General features: G+C 47.2%; 3 non-coding genes across 3 annotated transcripts; all 3 read left to right on the top strand.

Annotated features, from left to right (window-relative positions):
- Window positions 1–997: 997 nt before the first annotated feature.
- On the top strand, window positions 998–1,069 carry trnad-guc (transfer RNA aspartic acid (anticodon GUC)). The gene has a single exon. It is a non-coding gene; the product is annotated as a tRNA-Asp (tRNA).
- A 4,908-nt stretch (window positions 1,070–5,977) lies between these two features.
- On the top strand, window positions 5,978–6,049 carry trnad-guc (transfer RNA aspartic acid (anticodon GUC)). The gene has a single exon. It is a non-coding gene; the product is annotated as a tRNA-Asp (tRNA).
- Window positions 6,050–10,972: 4,923 nt separating this feature from the next.
- trnad-guc (transfer RNA aspartic acid (anticodon GUC)) lies at window positions 10,973–11,044 on the top strand. The gene has a single exon. It is a non-coding gene; the product is annotated as a tRNA-Asp (tRNA).
- Window positions 11,045–12,608: the final 1,564 nt, after the last annotated feature.

Here is a 12,608-nt window from a genome sequence, read left to right on the forward strand (position 1 = left end):
AGAAAGTGTTGGGAATGCTACATGCCCAATACACATAGCCTGTGCGATCCCTTTGCAAGAGCTACTCAACGTATTCGAGTGATCAGCCCTCGGCCCTGATTTTTTTTTAATTCCCTTGCAGCATCCTGCCATTCTCTCTTGAATGTTAACATTCAATTTGAAAGCACACGACTTTCAGTCAGCTCACACAACAACATGCTGCCTAAACTAATCCTTCTTGCCTTGTACGTCTGCTTCGAATGCGAATCACCTTATCTTCTTGTCCTCTGGTTAACCCTTCCCTCCTGCCACAAAAAAGCTTTCTCGCTCAAAACAGTCCTTGTTTGGAACACCAAGATCAAAACTTCTGTGAGCACGAGAGAACAACGCCCATCTAGCACTTTTGCACACCGTGTACCTGAAGTCATCCACGGCGAGCCCATGGTGCCAATCCTTCTCGATACCCACACGAAGGATTTCTTTCTAAAGTGTGGTGTCGGGAAAGGGGAAAAGAATAATGCAGCGTGGGCCAAAACATTGAACTCCAAATATTTTGCATATCGTCCTTGCTTCTGTTGCAAAGCCAGGAAAAGAGAGAAAAACAAACAAGTAAAGAAAGACAGAAACAAACAAGCAAACAAGCAAAAAAAAATCATATGCGTTTCCTGCTTGCCTGTAGTGGCCGATGATGTGCAATATCAAGCCCGCAAAAGTGCGAATCCGCCGTCCAGATCTCTGCAGCTGTCACAGGACTGAACTGGATGAAAGTGTTGAATGTATGCCATCACAGAGAGGAGGCAAATCACTGTGCGATGTAACATCAATGATGTGGGATAAGGGATAAAATTGAATTGATTGAGTCAAGAGCTTTAGCGGTGGTACTGCGTCGGCTGCCTGGCTCCAAAGTAGAAGCCGAAATGGTGATGGAAAAGTGCCCCCTCCAAGCTGACACAACATCTATGAAGCCCAAAGGTGGCTGGCAATCTCTGGCTAACTGTAGAAAGCGTCTCTGTGTGCTTCCTCGTTAGTATAGTGGTGAGTATCCCCGCCTGTCACGCGGGCGACCGGGGTTCAATTCCCCGACGGGGAGGCGTGAGCGTTGCTGAGGCCATCCGAGAGCGGGAAAGGAAAACTTTTTGAATTCCAAATCGCTTTGCACTGCCGCATGGAGACTCTCATCCACAACACGGACGCGGCCCGCCACCCGTTTTATCAAAACTATCAACAGCAAACATGTTCCACACATCCGCCTATCACAATCACCGCACAACATCCGCTCTTTACTCATCAGACTGGCCACTTTCTCTTCTTTGCATTCACAAAGCGGCTCATTCAAAATGCACTAAACACATTTTCCTTGGCACATTTCATTGCTTCATTAAACCGCGACGCTTTCTACAACCAACATGCTTTATAAGCCACGACGCAACACATTTCACTACATCTTTCACGCGGCAGCAACACCATTGCGTTCATAGTCTGACAGCAAAATAACCCTCTAGCAGCCACACACCACCACCTGTTCAAGGCAGATAGACAATCTGAGGAGGAAGGTCACACACCTTGTACGCCATCAAACTTCAGCAAGGGCCACCTGGACGGAAAGAAGTGAAAGGTGGCAAAGGTTAATAACCTCGAATGGCTCAGTAACAAGCGCAACGAGACAAGGTGCTCAGAGGCACTGAAGAAAGTGTTGGGAATGCTACATGCCCAATACACATAGCCTGTGCGATCCCTTTGCAAGAGCTACTCAACGTATTCGAGTGATCAGCCCTCGGCCCTGATTTTTTTTTAATTCCCTTGCAGCATCCTGCCATTCTCTCTTGAATGTTAACATTCAATTTGAAAGCACACGACTTTCAGTCAGCTCACACAACAACATGCTGCCTAAACTAATCCTTCTTGCCTTGTACGTCTGCTTCGAATGCGAATCACCTTATCTTCTTGTCCTCTGGTTAACCCTTCCCTCCTGCCACAAAAAAGCTTTCTCGCTCAAAACAGTCCTTGTTTGGAACACCAAGATCAAAACTTCTGTGAGCACGAGAGAACAACGCCCATCTTGCACTTTTGCACACCGTGTACCTGAAGTCATCCACGGCGAGCCCATGGTGCCAATCCTTCTCGATACCCACACGAAGGATTTCTTTCTAAAGTGTGGTGTCGGGAAAGGGGAAAAGAATAATGCAGCGTGGGCCAAAACATTGAACTCCAAGTATTTTGCATATCGTGCTTGCTTCTGTTGCAAAGCCAGGAAAAGAGAGAAAAACAAACAAGTAAAGAAAGAAAGAAACAAACAACCAAACAAGCAAAAATAAAATCATATGCGTTTCCTGCTTGCCTGTAGTGGCCGATGATGTGCAATATCAAGCCCGCAAAAGTGCGAATCCGCCATCCAGTTCTCTGCAGCTGTCACAGGACTGAACTGGATGAAAGTGTTGAATGTATGCCATCACAGAGAGGAGGCAAATCACTGTGCGATGTAACATCAATGATGTGGGATGAGGGATAAAATTGAATTGATTGAGTCAAGAGCTTTAGCGGTGGTACTGCGTCGGCTGCCTGGCTCCAAAGTAGAAGCCGAAATGGTGATGGAAACGTGCCCCCTCCAAGCTGACACAACATCTATGAAGCCCAAAGGTGGCTGGCAATCTCTGGCAAACTGTAGAAAGCGTCTCTGTGTGCTTCTTCGCTAGTATAGTGGTGAGTATCCCCGCCTGTCACACGGGGGACCGGGGTTTAGTTCCCCGACGGGGAGGCGTGAGCGTTGCTGAGGCCACCAGAGAGCTGGAAGAGAAAACTTTTTGAATTCCAAATCGCTTTGCACTGCCGCATGGAGACTCTCATCCACAACACGTACGCGGCCCGCCACCCGTTTTATCAAAACTATCAACAGCAAACATGTTCCACACATCCGCCTATCACAATCACCGCACAACATCCGCTCTTTCCTCATCAGACTGGCCACTTTCTCTTCTTTGCATTCACAAAGCGGCTCATTCAAAATGCACTAAACACATTTTCCTTGGCACATTTCATTGCTTCATTAAACCGCGACGCTTTCTGCAACCAACATGCTTTATAAGCCACGACGCAACACATTTCACTACATCTTTCACGCCGCAGCAACACCATTGCGTTCATAGTCGGACAGCAAAATAACCCTCTAGCAGCCACACACCACCACCTGTTCAAGGCAGATAGACAATCTGAGGAAGAAGGTCACACACCTTGTACGCCATCAAACTTCAGCAAGGGCCACCTGGACGGAAAGAAGTGAAAGGTGGCAAAGGTTAATAACCTCGAATGGCTCAGTAACAAGCGCAACGAGACAAGGTGCTCAGAGGCACTGAAGAAAGTGTTGGGAATGCTACATGCCCAATACACATTGCCTGTGCAATCCCTTTGCAAGAGCTACTCAACGTATTCGAGTGATCAGCCCTCGGCCCTGATTTTTTTTAATTCCCTTGCAGCATCCTGCCATTCTCTCTTGAATGTTAACATTCAATCTGAAAGCACACGACTTTCAGTCAGCTCACACAACAACATGCTGCCTAAACTAATGCTTCTTGCCTTGTACGTCTGCTTCGAATGCGAATCACCTTATCTTCTTGTCCTCTGGTTAACCCTTCCCTCCTGCCACAAAAAAGCTTTCTCGCTCAAAACAGTCCTTGTTTGGAACACCAAGATCAAAACTTCTGTGAGCACGAGAGAACAACGCCCATCTTGCACTTTTGCACACCGTGTACCTGAAGTCATCCATGGCGAGCCCATGGTGCCAATCCTTCTCGATACCCACACGAAGGATTTCTTTCTAAAGTGTGGTGTCGGGAAAGGGGAAAAGAATAATGCAGCGTGGGCCAAAACATTGAACTCCAAGTATTTTGCATATCGTGCTTGCTTCTGTTGCAAAGCCAGGAAAAGAGAGAAAAACAAACAAGTAAAGAAAGAAAGAAACAAACAAGCAAACAAGCAAAAAAAAAATCATATGCGATTCCTGCTTGCCTGTAGTGGCCGATGATGTGCAATATCAAGCCCGCAAAAGTGCGAATCCGCCGTCCAGATCTCTGCAGCTGTCACAGGACAGAACTGGATGAAAGTGTTGAATGTATGCCATCACAGAGAGGAGGCAAATCACTGTGCGATGTAACATCAATGATGTGGGATGAGGGATAAAATTGAATTGATTGAGTCAAGAGCTTTAGCGGTGGTACTGCGTCGGCTGCCTGGCTCCAAAGTAGAAGCCGAAATGGTGATGGAAACGTGCCCCCTCCAAGCTGACACAACATCTATGAAGCCCAAAGGTGGCTGGCAATCTCTGGCAAACTGTAGAAAGCGTCTCTGTGTGCTTCTTCGCTAGTATAGTGGTGAGTATCCCCGCCTGTCACACGGGAGACCGTGGTTCAATTCCCCGAAGTGGAGGCGTGAGCGTTGCTGAGGCCACCCGAGAGCTGTCAGGGTAAACTTATTGAATTCCAAATCGCTTTGCACTGCCGCATGGAGACTCTCATCCACAACACGGACGCGGCCCGCCACCCGTTTTATCAAAACTATCAACAGCAAACATGTTCCTCACAATCACCGCACAACATCCGCTCTTTACTCATCAGACTGGCCACTTTCTCTTCTTTGCATTCACAAAGCGGCTCATTCAAAATGCACTAAACACATTTTCCTTGGCACATTTCATTGCTTCATTAAACCGCGACGCTTTCTGCAACCAAGATGCTTTATAAGCCACGACGCAACACATTTCACTACATCTTTCACGTGGCAGCAACACCATTGCGTTCATAGTCTGACAGCAAAATAACCCTCCAGCAGCCACACACCACCACCTGTTCAAGGCAGATAGACAATCTGAGGAAGAAGGTCACACACCTTGTACGCCATCAAACTTCAGCAAGGGCCACCTGGACGGAAAGAAGTGAAAGGTGGCAAAGGTTAATAACCTCGAATGGCTCAGTAACAAGCGCAACGAGACAAGGTGCTCAGAGGCACTGAAGAAAGTGTTGGGAATGCTACATGCCCAATACACATAGCCTGTGCGATCCCTTTGCAAGAGCTACTCAACGTATTCGAGTGATCAGCCCTCGGCCCTGATTTTTTTTAATTCCCTTGCAGCATCCTGCCATTCTCTCTTGAATGTTAACATTCAATCTGAAAGCACACGACTTTCAGTCAGCTCACACAACAACATGCTGCCTAAACTAATCCTTCTTTCCTTGTACGTCTGCTTCGAATGCGAATCACCTTATCTTCTTGTCCTCTGGTTAACCCTTCCCTCCTGCCACAAAAAAGCTTTCTCGCTCAAAACAGTCCTTGTTTGGAACACCAAGATCAAAACTTCTGTGAGCACGAGAGAACAACGCCCATCTTGCACTTTTGCACACCCTGTACCTGAAGTCATCCACGGCGAGCCCATGGTGCCAATCCTTCTCGATACCCACACGAAGGATTTCTTTCTAAAGTGTGGTGTTGGGAAAGGGGAAAAGAATAATGCAGCGTTGGCCAAAACATTGAACTCCAAGTATTTTGCATATCGTGCTTGCTTCTGTTGCAAGGCCAGGAAAAGAGAGAAAAACAAACAAGTAAAGAAAGAAAGAAACAAACAAGCAAACAAGCAAAAAAAAAATCATATGCGTTTCCTGCTTGCCTGTAGTGGCCGATGATGTGCAATATCAAGCCCGCAAAAGTGCGAATCCGCCGTCCAGATCTCTGCAGCTGTCACAGGACTGAACTGGATGAAAGTGTTGAATGTATGCCATCACAGAGAGGAGGCAAATCACTGTGCGATGTAACATCAATGATGTGGGATAAGGGATAAAATTGAATTGATTGAGTCAAGAGCTTTAGCGGTGGTACTGCGTCGGCTGCCTGGCTCCAAAGTAGAAGCCGAAATGGTGATGGAAACGTGCCCCCTCCAAGCTGACACAACATCGATGAAGCCCAAAGGTGGCTGGCAATCTCTGGCAAACTGTAGAAATCATCTCTGTGTGCTTCCTCGTTAGTATAGTGGTGAGTATCCCCGCCTGTCACGCGGGAGACCGGGGTTCAATTCCCTGACGGGGAGGCGTGAGCGTGGCTGAGGCCACCCGAGAGCTGTCAGGGGAAACTTTTTGAATTCCAAATCGCTTTGCACTGCCGCATGGAGACTTTCATCCACAACACGTACGCGGCCCGCCACCTGTTTTATCAAAACTATCAACAGCAAACATGTTCCACACATCCGCCTATCACAATCACCGCACAACATCCGCTCTTTACTCATCAGACTGGCCACTTTCTCTTCTTTGCATTAACAAAGCGGCTCATTCAAAATACACTAAACACATTTTCCTTGGCACATTTCATTGCTTCATTAAACCGCGACGCTTTCTACAACCAACATGCTTTATAAGCCAAGACGCAACACATTTCACGACATCTTTCACGCGGCAGCAACACCATTGCGTTCATAGTCTGACAGCAAAATGACCCTCTGGCAGCCACACACCACCACCTGTTCAAGGCAGATAGACAATCTGAGGAGGAAGGTCACACACCTTGTATGCCATCAAACTTCAGCAAGGGCCACCTGGATGGAAAGAAGTGAAAGGTGGCAAAGGTTAATAACCTCGAATGGCTCAGTAACAAGCGCAACGAGACAAGGTGCTCAGAGGCACTGAAGAAAGTGTTGGGAATGCTACATTCCCAATACACATAGCCTGTGCGATCCCTTTGCAAGAGCTACTCAACGTATTCGAGTGATCAGCCCTCGGCCCTGATTTTTTTTTAATTCCCTTGCAGCATCCTGCCATTCTCTCTTGAATGTTAACATTCAATCTGAAAGCACACGACTTTCAGTCAGCTCACACAACAACATGCTGCCTAAACTAATGCTTCTTGCCTTGTACGTCTGCTTCGAATGCGAATCACCTTATCTTCTTGTCCTCTGGTTAACCCTTCCCTCCTGCCACAAAAAAGCTTTCTCGCTCAAAACAGTCCTTGTTTGGAACACCAAGATCAAAACTTCTGTGAGCACGAGAGAACAACGCCCATCTTGCACTTTTGCACACCGTGTACCTGAAGTCATCCACGGCGAGCCCATGGTGCCAATCCTTCTCGATACCCACACGAAGGATTTCTTTCTAAAGTGTGGTGTCGGGAAAGGGGAAAAGAATAATGCAGCGTGGGCCAAAACATTGAACTCCAAGTATTTTGCATATCGTGCTTGCTTCTGTTGCAAAGCCAGGAAAAGAGAGAAAAACAAACAAGTAAAGAAAGAAAGAAACAAACAAGCAAACAAGCAAAAAAAAAATCATATGCGTTTCCTGCTTGCCTGTAGTGGCCGATGATGTGCAATATCAAGCCCGCAAAAGTGCGAATCCGCCGCCCAGATCTCTGCAGCTGTCACAGGACTGAACTGGATGAAAGTGTTGAATGTATGCCATCACAGAGAGGAGGCAAATCACTGTGCGATGTAACATCAATGATGTGGGATAAGGGATAAAATTGAATTGATTGAGTCAAGAGCTTTAGCGGTGGTACTGCGTCGGCTGCCTGGCTCCAAAGTAGAAGCCGAAATGGTGATGGAAACGTGCCCCCTCCAAGCTGACACAACATCTATGAAGCCCAAAGGTGGCTGGCAATCTCTGGCAAACTGTAGAAAGCGTTTCTGTGTGCTTCTTCGCTAGTATAGTGGTGAGTATCCCTGCCTGTCACGCGTGAGACCGGGGTTCAATTCCCCGACAGGGAGGCGTGAGCGTTGCTGAGGCCACCAGAGAATGGGAAGAGAAAACTCTTTGAATTCCAAATCGCTTTGCACTGCCGCATGGAGACTCTCATCCACAACACGTACGTGGCCCGCCACCCGTTTTATCAAAACTATCAACAGCAAACATGTTCCACACATCCGCCTATCACAATCACCGCACAACATCCGCTCTTTACTCATCAGACTGGCCACTTTCTCTTCTTTGCATTCACAAAGCGGCTCATTCAAAATGCACTAAACACATTTTCCTTGGCACATTTCATTGCTTCATTAAACCGCGACGCTTTCTGCAACCAACATGCTTTATAAGCCATGACGCAACACATTTCACTACATCTTTCACGCGGCAGCAACACCATTGCGTTCATAGTCTGACAGCAAAATAACCCTCTAGCAGCCACACACCACCACCTGTTCAAGGCAGATAGACAATCTGAGGAAGAAGGTCACACACCTTGTACGCCATCAAACTTCAGCAAGGGCCACCTGGACGGAAAGAAGTGAAAGGTGGCAAAGGTTAATAACCTCGAATGGCTCAGTAACAAGCGCAACGAGACAAGGTGCTCAGAGGCACTGAAGAAAGTGTTGGGAATGCTACATGCCCAATACACATAGCCTGTGCGATCCCTTTGCAAGAGCTACTCAACGTATTCGAGTGATCAGCCCTCGGCCCTGATTTTTTTTTTAAATTCCCTTGCAGCATCCTGCCATTCTCTCTTGAATGTTAACATTCAATCTGAAAGCACACGACTTTCAGTCAGCTCACGCAACAACATGCTGCCTAAACTAATCCTTCTTTCCTTGTACGTCTGCTTCGAATGCGAATCACCTTATCTTCTTGTCCTCTGGTTAACCCTTCCCTCCTGCCACAAAAAAGCTTTCTCGCTCAAAACAGTCCTTGTTTGGAACACCAAGATCAAAACTTCTGTGAGCACGAGAGAACAACGCCCATCTGCACTTTTGCACACCGTGTACCTGAAGTCATCCACGGCGAGCCCATGGTGCCAATCCTTCTCGATACCCACACGAAGGATTTCTTTCTAAAGTGTGGTGTCGGGAAAGGGGAAAAGAATAATGCAGCGTGGGCCAAAACATTGAACTCCAAGTATTTTGCATATCGTGCTTGCTTCTGTTGCAAAGCCAGGAAAAGAGAGAAAAACAAACAAGTAAAGAAAGAAAGAAACAAACAAGCAAACAAGCGAAAAAAAAATCATATGCGTTTCCTGCTTGCCTGTAGTGGCCGATGATGTGCAATATCAAGCCCGCAAAAGTGCGAATCCGCCGTCCAGATCTCTGCAGCTGTCACAGGACTGAACTGGATGAAAGTGTTGAATGTATGCCATCACAGAGAGGAGGCAAATCACTGTGCGATGTAACATCAATGATGTGGGATGAGGGATAAAATTGAATTGATTGAGTCAAGAGCTTTAGCGGTGGTACTGCGTCGGCTGCCTGGCTCCAAAGTAGAAGCCGAAATGGTGATGGAAACGTGCCCCCTCCAAGCTGACACAACATCTATGAAGCCCAAAGGTGGCTGGCAATGTCTGGCAAACTGTAGAAAGCGTGTCTGTGTGCTTCTTCGCTAGTATAGTGGTGAGTATCCCTGCCTGTCACGCGGGGGACCGGGGTTCAATTCCCCGACGGGGATGCGTGAGCGTTGCTGAGGCCACCCGAGAGCAGGAAGGGAAAACTTTTTGAATTCCAAATCGCTTTGCACTGCCGCATGGAGACTCTCATCCACAACACGTACGCGGCCCGCCACCCGTTTTATCAAAACTATCAACAGCAAACATGTTCCGCACATCCGCCTATCACAATCACCGCACAACATCCGCTCTTTACTCATCAGACTGGCCACTTTCTCTTCTTTGCATTCACAAAGCGGCTCATTCAAAATGCACTAAACACATTTTCCTTGGCACATTTCATTGCTTCATTAAACCGCGACGCTTTCTGCAACCAAGATGCTTTATAAGCCACGACGCAACACATTTCACGACATCTTTCACGTGGCAGCAACACCATTGCGTTCATAGTCTGACAGCAAAATAACCCTCCAGCAGCCACACACCACCACCTGTTCAAGGCAGATAGACAATCTGAGGAAGAAGGTCACACACCTTGTACGCCATCAAACATCAGCAAGGGCCACCTGGACGGAAAGAAGTGAAAGGTGGCAAAGGTTAATAACCTCGAATGGCTCAGTAACAAGCGCAACGAGACAAGGTGCTCAGAGGCACTGAAGAAAGTGTTGGGAATGCTACATGCCCAATACACATAGCCTGTGCGATCCCTTTGCAAGAGCTACTCAACGTATTCGAGTGATCAGCCCTCGGCCCTGATTTTTTTTAATTCCCTTGCAGCATCCTGCCATTCTCTCTTGAATGTTAACATTCAATCTGAAAGCACACGACTTTCAGTCAGCTCACACAACAACATGCTGCCTAAACTAATCCTTCTTTCCTTGTACGTCTGCTTCGAATGCGAATCACCTTATCTTCTTGTCCTCTGGTTAACCCTTCCCTCCTGCCACAAAAAAGCTTTCTCGCTCAAAACAGTCCTTGTTTGGAACACCAAGATCAAAACTTCTGTGAGCACGAGAGAACAACGCCCATCTTGCACTTTTGCACACCGTGTACCTGAAGTCATCCACGGCGAGCCCATGGTGCCAATCCTTCTCGATACCCACACGAAGGATTTCTTTCTAAAGTGTGGTGTCGGGAAAGGGGAAAAGAATAATGCAGCGTGGGCCAAAACATTGAACTCCAAGTATTTTGCATATCGTGCTTGCTTCTGTTGCAAGGCCAGGAAAAGAGAGAAAAACAAACAAGTAAAGAAAGAAAGAAACAAACAAGCAAACAAGCAAAAAAAAAATCATATGCGTTTCCTGCTTGCCTGTAGTGGCCGATGATGTGCAATATCAAGCCCGCAAAAGTGCGAATCCGCCGTCCAGATCTCTGCAGCTGTCACAGGACTGAACTGGATGAAAGTGTTGAATGTATGCCATCACAGAGAGGAGGCAAATCACTGTGCGATGTAACATCAATGATGTGGGATAAGGGATAAAATTGAATTGATTGAGTCAAGAGCTTTAGCGGTGGTACTGCGTCGGCTGCCTGGCTCCAAAGTAGAAGCCGAAATGGTGATGGAAACGTGCCCCCTCCAAGCTGACACAACATCGATGAAGCCCAAAGGTGGCTGGCAATCTCTGGCAAACTGTAGAAATCATCTCTGTGTGCTTCCTCGTTAGTATAGTGGTGAGTATCCCCGCCTGTCACGCGGGAGACCGGGGTTCAATTCCCTGACGGGGAGGCGTGAGCGTGGCTGAGGCCACCCGAGAGCTGTCAGCGGAAACTTTTTGAATTCCAAATCGCTTTGCACTGCCGCATGGAGACTCTCATCCACAACACGTACGCGGCCCGCCACCTGTTTTATCAAAACTATCAACAGCAAACATGTTCCACACATCCGCCTATCACAATCACCGCACAACATCCGCTCTTTACTCATCAGACTGGCCACTTTCTCTTCTTTGCATTAACAAAGCGGCTCATTCAAAATACACTAAACACATTTTCCTTGGCACATTTCATTGCTTCATTAAACCGCGACGCTTTCTACAACCAACATGCTTTATAAGCCACGACGCAACACATTTCACGACATCTTTCACGCGGCAGCAACACCATTGCGTTCATAGTCTGACAGCAAAATGACCCTCTGGCAGCCACACACCACCACCTGTTCAAGGCAGATAGACAATCTGAGGAGGAAGGTCACACACCTTGTACGCCATCAAACTTCAGCAAGGGCCACCTGGATGGAAAGAAGTGAAAGGTGGCAAAGGTTAATAACCTCGAATGGCTCAGTAACAAGCGCAACGAGACAAGGTGCTCAGAGGCACTGAAGAAAGTGTTGGGAATGCTACATTCCCAATACACATAGCCTGTGCGATCCCTTTGCAAGAGCTACTCAACGTATTCGAGTGATCAGCCCTCGGCCCTGATTTTTTTTTTAATTCCCTTGCAGCATCCTGCCATTCTCTCTTGAATGTTAACATTCAATCTGAAAGCACACGACTTTCAGTCAGCTCACACAACAACATGCTGCCTAAACTAATCCTTCTTGCCTTGTACGTCTGCTTCGAATGCGAATCACCTTATCTTCTTGTCCTCTGGTTAACCCTTCCCTCCTGCCACAAAAAAGCTTTCTCGCTCAAAACAGTCCTTGTTTGGAACACCAAGATCAAAACTTCTGTGAGCACGAGAGAACAACGCCCATCTTGCACTTTTGCACACCGTGTACCTGAAGTCATCCACGGCGAGCCCATGGTGCCAATCCTTCTCGATACCCACACGAAGGATTTCTTTCTAAAGTGTGGTGTCGGGAAAGGGGAAAAGAATAATGCAGCGTGGGCCAAAACATTGAACTCCAAGTATTTTGCATATCGTACTTGCTTCTGTTGCAAAGCCAGGAAAAGAGAGAAAAACAAACAAGTAAAGAAAGAAAGAAACAAACAAGCAAACAAGCAAAAAAAAAATCATATGCGTTTCCTGCTTGCCTGTAGTGGCCGATGATGTGCAATATCAAGCCCGCAAAAGTGCGAATCCGCCGCCCAGATCTCTGCAGCTGTCACAGGACTGAACTGGATGAAAGTGTTGAATGTATGCCATCACAGAGAGGAGGCAAATCACTGTGCGATGTAACATCAATGATGTGCGATAAGGGATAAAATTGAATTGATTGAGTCAAGAGCTTTAGCGGTGGTACTGCGTCGGCTGCCTGGCTCCAAAGTAGAAGCCGAAATGGTGATGGAAACGTGCCCCCTCCAAGCTGACACAACATCTATGAAGCCCAAAGGTGGCTGGCAATCTCT

This window comes from Heterodontus francisci, chromosome 34, assembly GCF_036365525.1.
Source record: "Heterodontus francisci isolate sHetFra1 chromosome 34, sHetFra1.hap1, whole genome shotgun sequence".
NCBI classification, from domain to species: Eukaryota; Metazoa; Chordata; class Chondrichthyes; order Heterodontiformes; family Heterodontidae; genus Heterodontus; species Heterodontus francisci.